At 41.4% G+C, this 15747-nt stretch overlaps 2 long non-coding RNA genes across 4 annotated transcripts in view; both read right to left on the bottom strand.

Annotated features, from left to right (window-relative positions):
• The window catches only part of LOC105666383, a 77462-nt gene that overhangs the window by 59416 nt on the left and 2299 nt on the right, over nucleotides 1-15747 (bottom strand). The gene's annotated exons all lie outside the window — the stretch shown is intronic.
• LOC125386187 lies at nucleotides 609-13034 on the bottom strand. Its single transcript, XR_007226141.1, has 2 exons — nucleotides 12198-13034; nucleotides 609-755 (listed from the first exon to the last, which is right to left on the bottom strand). It is a non-coding gene; the product is annotated as an uncharacterized LOC125386187 (long non-coding RNA).

The raw sequence follows: 15747 nt of genomic DNA, 5'->3' as shown, positions 1-15747 counted from the left end.
TATACATATATGCACTCGCTTCCGTGGATATCAGCCTGTATCAGCTAATTTGTTTACTTTATTATCACGAGCCTGACAATTGTCGTGATCATATGGTGAGTACGTATCTCTCATATATCTTACGCGCTATTCGCACACGATCGATTAATTTGATCGGTTGGGAAACCAAATAAATCATCGATCGCCGACGAATAGAAAATTTGGATGAATAACTAGAAATCGGTAATTAAATGTGATCATCCTGAATCGACATTGCTGGGTGGCCACCCCGTAGCGAAATATTTCAACCAGGCTGAAACTGGTTTCCAGGAATTTTTTCGAATTTTAATTGTACCTTATACGTATCACAGGTAGGCACAGAATCAGGGTTCGTTATAGATAGACTCCCTATCTAGTGCGATCATGATGTAATAGGTTCGCGGTGCAGTGTGTAATGGGCGTGCCAAGATTAAACTAGATTGCCGTTATTCAGCGTTCGCGGCCAAATTTTTTGTCCAGTATTCATTACATTTTCTGTGCCTTTTCCGTTTTTCGAATATGTAAACTAGAAGAACCGGAAAAGACAACCTCGGAAAAATCTTCCAGTCGATAATGATAAACATCGTAGGTACGAGAAAAAGGTAGAGATATACACGTTTATTATTAGATAAATTCAAAAACATCGAATCAATACGGCTATCATTTCCTCTTGGTTCGTCGTCAGATCCTGAAGAACGCCATCAAGAATGCGTCATGAGCTCACGAATGACGAACACCTGAAACAGAAGGAACAATATCAGGCAAGTTCTAACGGTGATCTTATGAAACTGAGTGACCGTAGGCGCGCGTGCACGCTATTTTCATGCGCGCACGAAAAGGAAAAAATGTTACTTCTAATTTTCAATTCTATATTTTACCGCAGACTATCAAGCCAACGGCGAATTGTAATTTATCTAATCTCGATCTACACCGACACACGCTCGCTACGATACACGTATCCGCAAGTTTATTCATACACCATCTTTGTATACCATAGCACGCCGACAGACCCGTCGGTGGAAATCTGAAAGTTCGCGGTACCACCGCATCGAACGGAGTATTAGAATCGGTAGACGTAGAATGGTCGTGACTAGCGGCGCTATCGATGGAACGTCCTGTAGAAGGTTGCCAACACTTCGACGTTCCCAGGCAAGGTCTTCGCCATGACGGTTCCTTGGAAACAATTACGCCTCCTGGCTTATAATAATGAACCGTTCTTCTGGAATCCTAGATATATTTATATACGTATAATGCACACATACAGGGGCGAGCTTTTCTCGAGAATATGTGCAGCAAGTGCGTGCTACAAGGATGGATAGGCTCGTAAATCTATTGGTAAAATGCATCTCTCGTTTTCGCATCCTGATTTTTTTTCATTTCATTTTTTTTATATTTTTTTTTTTTGGTACCCCAAGGCCCACTAGTTTCGAGATTTATCGCCTAACGTCAAAACAAAAAAGCAATTCGATCTAGAATGGACTTGAATGAAATTTTAGAGCTTCGGACTTTCTACATAGGTTTCTGAAAGCCTGATGTTATTTTTTTATATTATCAACTTATCTTCTAATCCGCACTAACTGGCTTTTTCGAAACAATCAAAGTTTTAGACAAAATGCTATCATAGGTGTATCGCATTACGATAAGAAGAATCGTCGCCTTTTAAGAATAATGAAATTAATGGCTGTGGATGAAACACATGACAAGATACATTTCCTGTGTTTTATAGAAAAGCAATTACAAAATTCAATATATCGTTAATTTTTCATTTGATTTTGGGGCTGAATATGTGTTTTTGTTACTTTCTTAAACATTTCGAAAATATTAATAGTATTGCTCGTGCATACTAAAATTGAATTACTCACATAACCAAAGTAAGATTACTCGTTTTTTATGAAACAACGTGAATTGATTATTTATTTCTAGAAGACATATCTTCGAATTTATCAAGTTTTCCCTCTTATAATTATTTCATATCAAAACATTTGTTTAACTACCACGTAACATAATGTTAGAAACTAAAATATATGGACCTTATTATATTTCTTCCGTGTGCTTTTCAATCGCTAGGGTTCTACAGTCCTGTAACAGAACTTTACCAACCGCAGTCTGTCGTTCAAACGCAAAATCGCATTGTATAAACGTATTACGGAAAATATCGACCGTCATTTCTCGTCAACAACCCGGAACAATCAGCGTTTGAAAACAAGCACGCGATCAATGATAACGGACTAAAACCAACCTAACGCCAACTCTTAGCATTTCTCATACAACATACAATTTTTATTTTTGTATTCTAACTACAACTTGAGAAAGATGAAAATTATCTCATACGATAGTATATAAAATAATCTGTTTTTCTTGTTCCATACTCCCACGCCATCTTGAATAACCACAAAGATAGCGAAACGGTTGAGAAATCCATACACCACGCGGGTCGAACTTTTCTTACGCAGGATCTGTAATAACCCAATAAATCAGAGTAGTCTGCCGGTGCAATTACGTCCCATGGTTGGAACTCGCAGAACCCAACCCTTCTCGTAAATATTGCCCTCCACAACGGAGCAGTATCTTTTCTGGCCTGCTTTTTCTTTTCTCTTGGGCCTTTTTTCTCGCTGCTCTCACGACCCCGGCGCAACCAGAGGAACTTCACGTACCCCGTTCGCCAGGGTTGTCGATGATGTCTGTCTTCCTCCTCTCCCAACCCTCCCTTCCCTCCTTAACCTCTTCGAATCCCCATGTTTCCTTCATTTCGGCGCGGTCTTTTTTTCGCCGTCCAAAGAGCCGAGGCGCATAGTGCAACCATGGGAACCAGCGAGTAGAGAGTTAGACTTTGGGGGGTTTAATTGCCACCGAGCGATCTGTTAATTCCTAAGTGTCAGCTTGAGAAAGCAGGCTGAGAAAGAAATACGAAGGCATGCAATAAAAGAGCGATTCCGTGGCCCCTGCCCCCCTGCCCGACCACGAATGTACTCGTGAAACGCGTCCGCGTATTCTGTTGCGCATGATGGATTACGAAAATGTCCGACGACGAGTAAGATACATCAGGCAACACCTCGTATCTAAGTGGAAAATGCAATAAATATCGCGCGTTATCTGGCCAACCTGTTACCACACGAGTAAATGAAGATCGACAACGTGGCGCTCGCATGTCTATAACTGATGGTATAACGTCGGTTAAGTGACCAAAATTACAGAGTCATTACACTGCATTGTGACATTTATTACTTCGGATAATACCGTGTCATTTAACTGCCAATATTACCGTGCATCTTCTTTAGCGTCTCGCTACGTTAACTAACGATTTATCGTGTACCAATATTGGCCGCCGCCTAACGAGAGAAAGATACGCCGATTTGATACGCGTTGCGCATTTTCATCATACGCACGATGACTTTGTGCTAGGTAAGTAAGCGCATCATCGTTGGTTGGTTAAGTACACAAAGGATAAAGATTATATTCAACCTTTCGAAACGTGTATTTTCCATCGAGACTCGCTAGCAGCAAGATTTTCGTAAAACTAAATGTTGCGCCGTCGAAACCGACAAACGAGATACAATCGAATGGAATCGCTAAAAGTACGCGCATCATCAATGCCGGTCAACCTAACCTCAAATCATACTGCGTACGCCTTCGCTTTTGCACGCGGAAAATAAAACGAGTGGCAGTCGACATCGAAATTATACGTATAGATGGCATTGATGTATAGCCGAGCGGGTTTTGATAGACCGGACGGCCCTCGCAGCCGAGTATAATCGCGCCGCAGCGCATCGTTTTCTCGCCGTGTCGGAGAGGTCCTCCATTTTGAGCCTGGACTCGGTAACCTCGGCGTCATGGTCATAAAAGTGGTTGATCATCAGCGATGCTATTCTATCGAGTCTTCATAGATGAATTTCATCCCTTCGTGCGTCGTTAGTATCATCACTTATAACTCCTTACTTCGTCCTTCATCGATAAAAGTATATAAATATGATATACAGACAAGTGTGAATACAGACACAATTAAAGATACATTTCTAAAAAGTATTTGGTAACATGAAAAGGATCTAAATTTTAATTTTATAACAAAAAAGGTGAATAACCGTTACGGTAATTATATTTGGACAAGCGTTTCACGCTTAATTTGTCTACGAAGTGGTTCCAATTAGTTAATAACTTAGTACTTCAATTATTGATATAGTAAAGGGGCTGAACGATACCCGAAAGTATTTCGTGTTGGCGTGCCTAATGTCAGGTAACATCGCAACGGGTAACTCCGTGGAGGAACTTCGGCCTCGGGATATAAATCTTCCGCCGACAGATGCGCCGCCCTCAACGTTCACCATCGACCAACCAACCGACCAGAATTTCCGAGGGTAACGCCCTGAAAAACCAGACTCGCCTTGGATGCCCATTGCATTTGCATGTCATTTCGTAAGCGATTACACCCATCTCAAATCCGCCGTAACACGTTCAAAGTACGCACAGCTTGTACCGCGTACGAAGATTTTGTGTCACCTATTTTTCCGTATTCCATTAGATACTGAATAATTCTTCGATAAATATCGTTCTCCATATGTTTATGTACTTCTACAAAGTAAGTTTTCAATGAAATCTCAACTTGAAATCGTAAAAGTAGTATCTGTTCTCATCCTTTGAGATCGCGTGTTACCTAGACGTGTACGAACCCACAAGGGAGGAAAAGTTGAATGTATGTAGACAGTAGCGTGCGTATTACGTGGGGATACTTTAGCGCATAACGCGAACAGACGTTGCCTGGATAATTTTTCTGTATCACGGAGTACACGTGCATCGCAGCAGCTCTGTTGTCACGAATGAGAAAGGAACGAAGTCTCAGCTCAACCGCAGGGAATTCACGAATCACGCGATCTAACTTCGTTCCGGGGTTAATCTCCTCTAACACTTGCGATAATTTCATTAGTCTCATTGGAGAAGACACGGCGTGAATTTCTAAGAGATTTCACAAAGGAAACACAGGATATCCTTCATTATGTTCACGCGGTATTATATTTTATCAAAGAAGCGTCAAATTCTCTTTTTTATAGTTCTTTATGATACAAAACACGAAGAATCATGTCCACCTTAACGATTGCTATTCCATACAATCATTCCCTAATAGAAAATCTCTCTTCCTGCTCGATCCTTCAACCCTGTCAGTATACTTATAGCCAAGCCACGATTAATGAATATTCAAGAGGCGAACGAGCTCGATCTTTCTTTCTCGAGTAGGCCTTAACTTACGTGTACTGCCCGATTTTTCATTATACCATTCTGTCCGAGATAAAACACGGACGTACAGCTTCCTGGCGTCATAATTCTCTCTTCCCCTCGTCGAGGCTATGCTACTTTTTCATCGATCCATGATTTACACGCGCTATTACGTTTTCATACTCGTGCCTTTGTACTTCTTTGATATTTTACATTTCGGCGACCGTGTTCGATCGTTTGCTTTCTATTTCCCTGCCGTGTTAAACGGCACAACTTAATAAAATAAATCAACGAGGACATTTTTAAATTGCTGAAAGTAAATCTTCGCACATAGAGCGAGCTTCTGGGTGACAGGAACGAATTTTCTTCGGCTGATCGCCATTTTATTTCTGCTGGTTTGTATGCGGTCGCGGAATTTTCGTGCGGCGGACGATCGTTCAACGGCAGCTTAAGGTCCAGCGTCGGCTTGGAGGTCGTGCATCACCAGAGTCTGGCAGGATAATAGCTCCCTCCTTCGAGAAGTCTTATTGCCGGACCATGCGCCAAGTGATTGATAGGCACCGAACTATAGAGCCGGCCAACGTGATATTTCGAGACCTTACGCGCTCGGGAAACCAGTCGAGATTCATTGCATAGAAACGCGCGCGGCCTCGCGACTCCTTCTACATGCGGAAATTTGCGTGAGAAATCAACCACGTTCAAACTAACTCGGTACTTTCCTCAATTAGAAGCATGAAGTTCCGCTTTAAAGCGTGATGGAAAAATTTGCATGTCGTTGCCTCATTCATAAATGTAAGCTGTCTATGGTGATGATTTTCTAACGTAGACTAGGTCTCAGCCGAGTATAGAAACTAAGGAAGAGCAAGTAGTGATTTTCTTGCTAAGAGAAATTTGTCTTTTAGTAAGTAACATGGTAGAACGATTCTTTTGTTTTTAACAAGAAGCAGAAGATAGGCGGTGGAGGGAAGACACGAACGTGAGATATCAAAGTCAAGTGCAATTGCGGTAAAAGTACGTAATTCAACGCTTCTGAAAGAAAATATTCACTTTGAGAAGAAAGAATATGAGGTGGAAAGCATATAATATTAGGTGGATTGGTCAGCTGGTACCTTATTTCATTCTGTACGCCAGGTGGAGCCACGCAACAGACTGTGAATACCACAGACATTTCGCATATCATTATGAAAATTGTATTCGAAAGGTGTAACTTCAGAATGCAATGACGAATTATTATGCATATGCGAGAAACGTACCAATGGTACCTAATACGTGATTCAAAGGACAAAAAGGGAGAAAACTGAAATCAAAGAAAACTACCATCTATTCTTTATGACAAAAAGGTAAATTCTACGAATTATCTATTTATAAAGTTTCGAAGATCTTTGTTTCTATTTTCTGATCTAAATTGATAAAATATCTGTACAGTGTTCAAATTTAAACTAAAATTTGCGTCAGTTAGTTATCACTGCTATTTCAAGCTGGCACGCGTATCGACCTGGGTGTAGGTGTAGTTTCTAAAGCTAGAAGCTATCGCCGGAAACCATTCTTCCACCAACCGCCCTCTCGGTACCCTTTCCGGTGCGGAGACTGTAAATCTTTTCCAGCACGCCAACCGACACGAGGTCCGCCCGAGTCCTCGAAACTGCCCTATTTTCATCGTTCTATCGTCCCTCGCCCTTTCTACTATCCAAGTGCTTTAGATCGTAACAACGATCAGTGAAAGGTTAGCAGATACCGCGAAGAACTACGCCCTTCGAACGAAACCAAGGTGTTCTTGTCAGTCTAGGGTAAACTATACCGTGGTTAGACCGTTTCGGTTGGGCAGTTATGAATATATTATTTGGTTTCGCTTTCGCTTCGATGGAACGGTTAATGCTAGGTATCACGTACCGCGAAGGGTATTTCTAATTACACACAAGACCGAGACGGCGTGTCTTACACTCTAATCGCGAAAGTTCACTGAACACTGTTCACTTAATCTAACACCTACGATCGTAATTACAAGTATTTAATACACGGAAGGAGTATTCATTTTACGTTCAAAAGAACGAATTCGGCCTTTCTATGATGAAAATTCGTCTCTAACGGTTTTCTCTTGACTCTCATTACCACTCAACTTCCTTCCATCGTGATTGCATCGGTGGTATCCGATCTGCGGTCACGGAAATAACCATGCATCAACCCTTCACGGCGAATTGGTCGCATGCCTTGCGGTCGTGCAGTTCGCGAGAAAGCATACAACCCAGAAAACCGAAACGTGCCGGATCGATTTGTGTCTGACGCCAGACGCCATATAATAGATCGGTTTGTATATATACACCGAAAGTCTCATTCCATCGAGTTCGCCCCTACTACTCTTTGTCTCCTGTTTCTTTAGGGGTTTACGTGGACGTTTGGGTCGCGACGCCTCGCGGTGGCTCTCGCGCGCCTCTTGGCCCGGAGGGGCCCCGAAAACCTAACCTCAAAACGCACACGGATAATTGGGGATAATGTCGGGGTTGCCGGGGCCCCGTAATTGCACGAGGCCAGGCCCTTTCGAGACTTCCCTTCTTTCCCCATCCTCGAATGCCCCCCTCAACAGTTCCTCGTTCTTCGCCACGCTGGGCCCTTGCGCTAGCTGTCTGTCCATCCGTCCGTTCTGCTACGTCCGTCTGTCGACCGCTTTCGCAGAACCCGATAGTACCTAATTCGTCGGTTTGTTTCGTGCTGCCGTGTTATTACGCGGTCCTGGCTCGTGTAGCTGGCTTATGCGATCCGCTCTCCATCCATGATCCACCGCGAAAAAGACAGCCGGCTGTGACCTCGAAAATGGACCTCTGAGACACTCACGGTTCGAGCATCGCGTTGACCTAACTGCCTCGAGCATCCTTCTTCGTTCTAACGTGTTAAGTTTTACAGCTTGGTATCTAGATACGACAGTTGCTTGGAGAAATGGTCCATAGGAATAATCTATGACGCGGTAAATCTTCCGCATCGAAGGATTATTTTGGAAAGAAGGGAGGATTGAATTGTTATATTATAGTTGTATCTCTGAATTAGGTTTTACGAAGAATTTGAATTTAGTTCCTGGTACTTCTGATTACTTTGGACATATCGCCAAGCGTGAAAGATTTGTACTACCGTGTTGAAGTAGAATGTTTCACGATTGAATAAAGTGTGCCGAGGAATAAAAAGTTCCCGCGTGCGCAATTGTCGAATCGATAACATAATTATTACACCGAAGCATAGTATCTATTGTTTTGTCATGATTAGTGTATGGTGCCAAGATTACACTCAACAACCTCGAATTACGTTGTTCCCATCAGATCAAGTTTGATACAATTATCCAATCCGCGAACAAGACGAGGGTAAACATTAAACCTCCTCTATTCTCACACAGAACCACCATCGACACGTCTACAATGTAATCTATTAGCGAGGAAAAACTTTAAACTTGCGCCACTTGCAGATTTGATTAGTCGTTTCAATTCCAATATCCGTGGCGCAAGAGTAGAGAAAGCGTGAAATGTCAGACATTGGAAAGAGAAACGAAACCATTTGAACTTTGGAATTAAACAATTTTCAACATAGAATATAAATGTGGAGAAAATGACATTGCATCGGCATTTATCAAAGAGTGGAAGATATAGCATACCAGAAGCTATTGCAAGACTGATCTATAATATTACTTAATAGGTAAAGTTACAAATTAGCAGATAAGCAATTAGCTGGAACTTCCGGTGGGCTTGGACAAATATATAACAGAGATGGACGCTGCGGCTCGTAAAATTCTTTAGTAATTAAAGACTTGAAAGAGCGCAGAGCGTGTCTCGTTCACGTCGAACGGCGGATCAATGTCCTTAAGGAAAGAAATTGGTTGGGAGTAGCTACGAAACATCGTGAGATACGAAACAGTTTGATAAATCTGCATGTAGATGGGGCTTCTAGATTAAAAATTTTATGAAGTTAATAATTTATTCCAAGAATTCGACCCAGCAAATTAGTATCATAATTCTAAAAATTGTCTGCATTGCTTGATGCATTTAATAAACTAAATTTCTTGAGTTGCGAATCGTTCTTCTTATTATTCTATTCATGATGCGTTTATACCGATTATTCGATCGAAATTTTGATCGAGGAGGACAAAATCCTAGAAAGCTGAATGCGTCTTCCGTGAAGTGGGACACATCGGCACATTTAGGCTATCATTATCCACATCTGCCGCGGCTGTCCCACGAGATAGAACAGAGTCTGTAATTACCGACGTCTTAAACGATGTATGTTCTACCATTCTTACATCTCGGTCTTTGTTTCCACAGCTTGGGGTCATCGTATCGTCATTAGTGCCTCTCTTACTGGTCTAATTCAAAGGTGCCCATTTGCACGAATGTTTCCTCAAGAATTACCAAATGTTCCTTCTGATTTCCTAGAAGTGGAACATCAAGATATCCTACTGACTTTACTAGATGAATAATTTACTTCGTTCTTTCCTTCTATTCTTTCCACGTTAAATTCGTTGTAGAAATGAAAGAGAACTAACTTCACGGTAGCTTCTAGCCGTCGGATAAGTACAAGAACTGCGAATATTGGATTGCGAATATTTCGATGCGACGCGACGATGTTGAAGGAGGTTCGAAGAAGAAGCTACCGACGCACACTAAACGATTTTTGGAAGAAGCGTCCTTGTGGGTGATGAAGGCCACATTTCTGAGACACAATGAAATCAAAAGGTGGAAGGATCGATTCGCCTGCGGGTATATCAAAAACCGTGGATGGGTTTTGGTACATCGATCGTGAACGGGAGTCCGTTCGATAACTAGGAGGATCTTATCTCGAGGGCTCCCAGTTTCGACGGTCCTCGTACCTCGAACTCTTAAAAGATGTACCCTCGAGGGGCGATCGTGCTTTGAGGGCGCCGCATCGCGCCAACCACGCCTTCTCCACCGTTATTTACCTCCGTCCTTTTCGCCCTTGCAGTTTTATTGCCTCTTTCTTCCCCTTTTTCAACGTTGGTCCAGCAAGCCCGGGAGCGATAGATATCGTCGGCATCAATAAGGATCCGACGGCTTTAACAATTCCACGATCCGCACGAGGAACCGCAAGAAACAGAAAATCCGTTTCCACTTAGCGAATCTACAAGTTCTATACCAGGTAAAACATTATTCTGCGATGCTAGCTGCAAGTTTACAATCGTAGATTGAAGAACATTCTTTCTAAATAACACGACAGAAAAGAATTTTGAAGAAACCTCGTTAAGGAATATTTGGATAAATTAATCTGTTTATTTAAATAACAGTAACCGCCAGTCCTGGGTACAAAATGTGTTCGAAACATGTTTCGTTGAGAAGACCAACGACAATTAGATAAATAAAGAAACAAGTGTTTTATGCACAAAGTGAGCAGCATTGTGTGCACGTGCAAGCATGTAGTTTTCAAGGAGTATAAATCTCCCGTGACAGTGATGCCTGGCCAGCGGCATGTTGGAGGAGTAGAGGAATTTATCTGAAGGATAAAGCAAAACGAAGAATATTTTTTTGCGCAGTAGTTAATGGTTAGAATATAAATCGCGTATGTTAATATTTTACCATCTTTCAATTAATATATACCATTAATTATTTTGAGATATTTATTAACAATATTGCTTCCATCCAAATTTCATTTTTCGCAAGAAAAGTTACTATATCAAACTTAGACATCGAATCAAAGATTTGTCCATACGACTTTTCCCTGACGTGATTCATAACTTAAATATCTTGCGGTATTTTATCGTTTTTCTTATAAGAAAATCATTGTACTAATAGAAGAAAATCCAATATCTTGATGAGATCATCGTTTTCAACGAATCTTCTACTTCAACACGAACTTCTATTCACTTACATATCACTATTCAGAATTCCTCGGGGGAAAGAATTGTGTGCACCAAAATGGCGGCCATTCACAATCACACTATGCATTTTAATACATGGTGTATCACTTATATGAGAAATTAGTGTCAAGATAGTAAAGATACACAATTTTTCGAAAACACTAGAAGCTACACTTTGACATATGCACTGTCATCGTTAACTGTCACTTTTATACATGAAAAATAAAAAATAGAAAGTATTGGCAACGTGGAGTTCGAGGAAACCTTAGTCAAGGTCAGCAAAATGGCGGCGATATAAATGACTCTTGATAGATCGAAAGGGGGACACTGAGTTATTCGTCTCGGAACCAAAACAACGTGGATTTAGATGGAAATAAGGTGACAAAGGGAACAGAACCCGCTGATCCATAGTCCAGAGCGGAGCACACAAGACAGGCAGGTGTAACGCGTAGCGGCAGTAGACACCAACTGATCTCACATAACAACGGCCGATAAAATTGTTGCGTTTCCACCAAAAATTATCCTCTTTTTTTCCCTCGCGGTATAAAAAGTACAAAATTGTGGTAATTTAGCCCCCACCGCCGTGGCGGCGATGCTCCACTCGCTGGCCACAGGGAGGAGAGAGGCAATGAGCGAACAAGAGCGTAAAAGGCAGATAGAAGAAGTAACAGAGAAAGAGACGAAGATAGAAAATGTTAGAGACAGAAAGGGAAGAAGAGGGGCGGGAAAAGAGGAAAGTAAAACGGGGGCCTTTTGCCCGTGAATACGCCGCACTAACAACATGGAACAATTATGGTTCAATATAACTGACGCTAATAACAATAGCTGAGGCGGCTTCACACGATCAGCGTATCTTTTTCTCTCCTAAAAAAATATATTGTGAAACATATTTTAAAAACGTATATCGTATTTTTAACGTAGCCAGCGTGTGCGACATATCATATATGAAATATTACATGCAAACGTTTAATGTACGATACAGTTGTATCAAATGAAGCAATTCGCAGTACGTATGTAAGCCTGTAAAAGTAATCGTGGTTTATGCATCATGACATCGTTATCGCGTGCACGCTGAATCGTTATGGCTAAAAAAGCTGTCGGTTTATCAGAAAAAGTACAATACACTTACCAACATGAAATTTTCTGCGAACTGTTATCCATAACCTGGCGTAGATTCGAAAACACAAAATCACTTTGACACACGTCGAAAGGAATCTTACAAATGATGTTCGATTTCGCTAGCACGGCAACTCTTGCCCTGTACTGCTGCTCGTGTGAACTCACCCAATGCTTAAGCCACCGAGAAGGGGCATACTATGAAATTAGTATAATCACGATCAAAATTACTCGCACCAGGCAGTGCTGGAACCACCAACCGCCGGTCAAATAACCCGCTCCGCCATCGCCAATCAGCGATCGCGAGTTGGCGGCCATCTTGCGCGATACAGCATGCGCATCAACAGCCACAAATTACCGCAAAAGTGGATAATCTTTGCTCACGTGGTGCGTACTATTCCAGCAAGATGTATGTGTCCTTTGCTCGATCGTTCCGTTCCAAAAAGTAAAAACAATTTTGGCTAATAACGCTATCGAATTTTACATTGACTTCGACATTCTAGATAACACTATCTTTTATATATTGCACTCCCGATACGATACGATATATATATATATATTTGCACATGAAATAGAAATAGATATGTCCAAGCTAAGATAAGATAACGGTCTTAATTCCGAATAAGGTACAAATGTTAGTTCTTTCCATTTAAATGGTAATCCGTTCTATTAAGTTTCCTTTGAATCTTCTGTACTTAGCATTGCATAGCACGGCTGCATTATTCTGTCGCATTCAGAGAACTCTTTCCTTTCCGTGTTCAGTGCACGAAAAAAAGAAACTGCACGCAAGCCGAGACCGCGAAACGTAATCGCGCTTCGGAGTCTCTCACGCAGGCTGGTACAAGGTTGTCGTCTTCCATTTATGGCGCAACCATGCACCATGTAATTATAAGAACAAAATATTTAGACTGCACTAACACGCTGCTGTAAAAGCGATTCTTCATGCGCGCGGTAAAATAACGGCAGCATTCACATAGATCTGTTCCAAATTTCTAATTAGACTTCGTTGTTTATCTTCGTTAACACTGGGAATCTTTTCCACTGAAATTAGTTAATAACTTTAATATACTCTAATGTGGCTGTAATTTACTATGAGCCGTTAGCCGATCCGGTGAATGACACTTAGATAGTTTAAACACCGTTGCATATTTTCCTTACTTAGCTCGTCATAAACTAATTAGCGACATCTGATAAGCCCGAACATTTTTCTCCGGCGTCGCCCACGTTGATATATTCTACATATACACGATATGTACATGGATGCAATTGGGTAGGTGTATATCCATCTTAATGCACACGCCTCACCCGTAGGGGGTTCTCGAAGCGCCGTGTTACGTTTCGTTGCGTCACGTGAACTGGCCCCCTGATTATAGTCGTTAATTATCGGTGGTTGCGGCTAAAGGAAATTAGAGGATTCGAGGTCGCTACTCCTCTCCTGTGGTAAGAATAAAAATAAAACCACCACTGATCTCTTACGCTTTACATAAAGAAAACGACGAACACGAACGAGTTGATATTCGCAAACGTAAGAGAAGGAGCTAGAACCACATATTTCATTTGTAATTATCATAATACCAATATTATCGACGTTATAGTCAAATCACAAATGCTCGCATCTTGCATTTCTCATAGGCTTTAAAGCATTATGTGACCTTATTTCTTAAAATTTAGTTAGAATCATAGAGCATGCGGATTACTGATAACCATCGAGATTTGCATTGCTAAAAGGAGATAAGAAGGAAACCGCAGATAGGGAGGAAGGGCGTAACATAGGAGATTCCTGCCAGTCCTTCCGCCGTTTTTCGAGACGTATACTATCTGCTACACCTGGGGCACGAATACGAATTAGGACCAAGTCGCAACAGGATCGAGTCCCGCCGATTTCGAGTATGCTGGCGCCTTAGGCAACGATAAGTTGCTGCAGTGGGTCTAGCCACTGCTCTGCCCTCTGTAATTATACCGTACACAACCGAACGTTGTCTTGCTCTTTCTTTCTGGCGTTACTTTCTCCTTCGTTTTCCACCATTCCTCGTCTTCACTGGATGCTTCTTATTGTTGAACGCGTGTTTCGCCGACCATGGTCCTGCCGGGGGCCAAAGTTGCGTTCGAGCAGCCGTCTTCGAGACTCCGCTCTTCCGTTCCACCCTCCTCGTTTCGTTTGCTTTGTTCTACTTACTACATTGCTCTTTTATTGTTTAGTAATGATCGCTCCGTTTGGTCCGTCACTTTTTCACAGACAGTCCACGATTTACACGATTCAAGAACGAATAAAGAGGATCGTTGCCGGCTACAAGCATCGAAATTATTTATTTACCTTATCGATGCGCGATTAATACGAATCTTCAATTAATGATCCGTTCCTGTTAAATGCATGGTTACGCATATTGTCGATCAAATATTGTCGCTACTCTGGATCTTGAGCAGACGCGTTATTTGCATCTTCGATGCCCGAAGCATCAGTTGCTTCTGTGGATATTTGTACAACGATAATTGGTTCAGGAGCAGCGATCCGTTCGCGCGATCACTTCAATATATATCTAGATACACATCTTGAACAGTGTTTCGCGGCGTGATCGTAATTTCGTATCGCGATTTAATATTCGAGAAAAAAGCAGGTCGTCTGTGGTTGGTTGCCGTCGGACGAGCCACGTTCCACGGCAAGTTTTCTTATCCCTACTTTCCACAGTATTTATCTTATAAATTACAATCTGCATGCATTACAGTTTCTTATATTTTGTTGGTCAAAAGTGATCATAACTATGCACACTTCGATAACAACAGAAAAAGAGAGAAGTTGCGAAGGAATATCGTACGCCAGGCTGATCCGTTTACCGGTTTGCCCAAATAAAATTGTTAGTTATTGCGAATCTTTGTAATGGTCTAGGGCCCGTGGCAGCCTTGATAAATTGTAGTAATCTTAGATAAACACCATGACTCATATGACAGGACATCATCGATGAACATAACGTTGGTGCATCAGTCTTGGACGCTGAGACTGTGTTACGTACGCTATTTGCTTATAAACGTGCGTGAATATCTTCTATATAAGTGTATAGAAATGCATCAGCGTTTGAAATAAGTCAGTGTACCACGATTTTCCAGCTATGTACGCTCACTGACTGCGAGATTTATGGTTTGTTACGTAACAACGTCTCTCTGGTAAATTTAGTTTCGTATACACGGTATATATAATCATTTCACACACTAGTGAACGCACATTATCCGAGACACTCGATAGCAGATAATGCACACCGTATATAGAAGACAGTGATATACTGCCTGTTAACACGAATCTGAGGCCCCATTAAATAATTAAACAAGCCGAAACATATCGATTTTATATGTCTTTGCATTTTTATATATTTAATTCCAATACAAAGTAAATTTGTAATATTCTTTTAAAAAATATTCTCTTAATAGGACATTATAGTTAACCATGTATTTTACGTTTCTTCTTATTACATTACTCTTATATTTCATGCACTCGTTTCAATTAATTTATAAAATAAATCGATTATAGCATCGTTACTGACACAACGAGAAACTTCAGAAATATCGTCAGC

The sequence above is a fragment of the Bombus terrestris genome, chromosome 13 (assembly GCF_910591885.1).
Source record: "Bombus terrestris chromosome 13, iyBomTerr1.2, whole genome shotgun sequence".
In the NCBI taxonomy this organism is placed as follows: Eukaryota; Metazoa; Arthropoda; class Insecta; order Hymenoptera; family Apidae; genus Bombus; species Bombus terrestris.
The sequence above is the reverse complement of the archived record's forward strand: the minus strand, read 5'-3'. Positions and strand labels throughout refer to the sequence as shown.